Source organism: Chenopodium album, chromosome 9 (assembly GCF_948465745.1).
Source record: "Chenopodium album chromosome 9, dcCheAlbu1.1, whole genome shotgun sequence".
NCBI lineage: Eukaryota > Viridiplantae > Streptophyta > Magnoliopsida > Caryophyllales > Amaranthaceae > Chenopodium > Chenopodium album.
Genome location: NC_137842.1, coordinates 42,084,012 through 42,086,226, shown reverse-complemented (window position 1 = coordinate 42,086,226; position 2,215 = coordinate 42,084,012). Strand labels below are relative to the sequence as shown.

Genomic DNA, 2,215 nt, shown 5'->3' with positions numbered 1-2,215 from the left:
GCTAGAATTTGATCAATTGTCGCATCTCTGCTCTCCATGTGCTTTTGCATATTGACCAACATTGCTCTAATTTCCGCCAGAGAAGGGTCGGTAGATGAGGGGGTTGTTGTGATTGATTTTTCTGGCTAGCATTGGGATGATAATATTTCTGCTGCTGTTGCTGTGCCGCCTGTGGTTCTTGTGGTGGTGGATTTTTAACATTAGTGCTCCGGTAGAAAAGGTATGGATGATTCCGATACCCAGGATTGTAAGTGTTGGAGTATGGGTTATTCTGCCTATAAGCTTGGAAGGCATTAACTTGCTCCACGAAACTCCTGCAATCCTGCTCCCAGTGACCTACAATACCACAATTTTCACATAAAGCCTTATTAGAATTATTATTAATTGCAGAAACATTAGCTACATTAGCAGTACTCAGATTATCTAATTTTTGGCAAATAGAGGTCAGTTGAGCTTGCAAAAAGGATACAGAGTCGACACTATGCTTCCCCTTGTTAGCAAATCCTCTGGGATTCCCATATTGGGAATTGTGTATCACCATATCTTCAATAACCTCACCTGCATCATCAACATTAAGATTCATAAATCTCCTACTAGCTGCAGAGTCTAAGATTATTCTAGAGGAATTTCCAATGCCGTTATAAAAGGCTTGGATTAGCTGCCATTGTGCTAAATTATGGTGATGGCATTCTCTTTGTAAGTCCTTGAACCTCTCCCAAGCCTCATATAAAGACTCATCGGCTTCTTGGGCAAAGTTCTGAATCGTACTCCGTAGTACTGCTGTTCTCTCTGCAGGATAATACTTGTTATAGAAATTTAAAGCAAGAGTTTCCCAGTCAGCTATACCAAGTGTAGTTCTATTTAAGCTATTAAACCACAATTTAGCTTTTCCAGTTAAAGAGAAGGGAAAGAGAATCTCCCTGATTTGGTCTTGAGTGACCCCAGCTTGCCTGATGGTGTTACAATATTGACAATAGTCGGCAATGTGAAGATTCGGGTCTTCACCCTTGGCTCCACTGAATTGCTTCCTCTCTATCATCGTTATAAATTGAGGTTTGATTTCGAATTCAACCCCATCACGGGCCGGAGTAGGGGTGAGATGTGGAAAATCTGTAAGCTTTGGTTGTGAAAAATCACTAAGCTTCTTTGGAGCCGTCATCTCTGATTCTGCGTCTGATGATGCCTCTAAATCGCTAGAATCAGTTGGAGGATCGCGGTGATTATTGTTATTATCACCAGAATCCGCCAGGATTTATTGTAGAAGTTTTTCTGTCTATGGAAGGAACGTTCGATCTCAGGATCGAATGGGATATAACCTGATCTGGAACACCTGGGCATAAACAAAAACTAGAAGCAAATATGAGATTTGTCTCAGAGAACTAACGCTCTCTGAGACAAAAAGGGAAATAATCTAGACTACAAAATCAATCAGAAATAAAATAAAACCGTTTCCCCAGCAACGGCGCCAAATTTTTGACAGGATAAAGTCGTATCCCCTATTCAAAAATAAATACCTAAATCTCTTACTAAAGTAGATAGGGAAGTAGGGTCGAACTCCACAGTGAAACAAGTCTTTTTACTCCTAATTTATTATTATAATCTAAATTATTTAAGTAACCAATATTTATAATTAAGTAAGAAACTAAACTACTAAGGTTGAGAATAAGAAGATAACAATATATGAAAGGATCTAAGGCTTAGGTTCACTAATAAATAATACTCCATGGTAAAACATAGTAATCAATCATTGACATTGCATAAATAACATGATTAACAGGCTCTCGCAATTTATTAATCAACATAAATCTAACAGGCTCTGGCAATTTACTAGATCTAAGTTCTTATTGAAAATAGCCTTTAATTTCAAATTAACATCTGCTCGATTCATCAATTTAATATTGCTATACTTTTATAAGCCGCAATTGTAAAAGATTAAAACAATCCAATAAGAAATTATCATGCAATACCAATAATCAATAATAGTCAATCATCAATGCATCAATTAACCAGATTGTAAAGGGCTCTCGCTACGTATTACAATCACACAATTAATTTACCGGTATTAAATCTCATCTCTCGAATCTTGACTTAACCATTTATAAATTAACTTGCCTATTGAAACTAGACCTAAACATTAATTCTCATCTCTCGATTCTTGAATCAATATTGTCAAACTCATGCATAAAAGATAGGCCTAATCTAGTCACAGAGCATT

The 2,215-nt window shown here is 36.9% G+C and overlaps 1 non-coding gene across 1 annotated transcript; it reads left to right on the top strand.

Annotated features, from left to right (window-relative positions):
- The first annotated feature begins 671 nt into the window (after positions 1-671).
- LOC145561127 (small nucleolar RNA R71) lies at positions 672-778 on the top strand. The gene has a single exon (XR_014093707.1). It is a non-coding gene; the product is annotated as a small nucleolar RNA R71 (small nucleolar RNA).
- Positions 779-2,215: the final 1,437 nt, after the last annotated feature.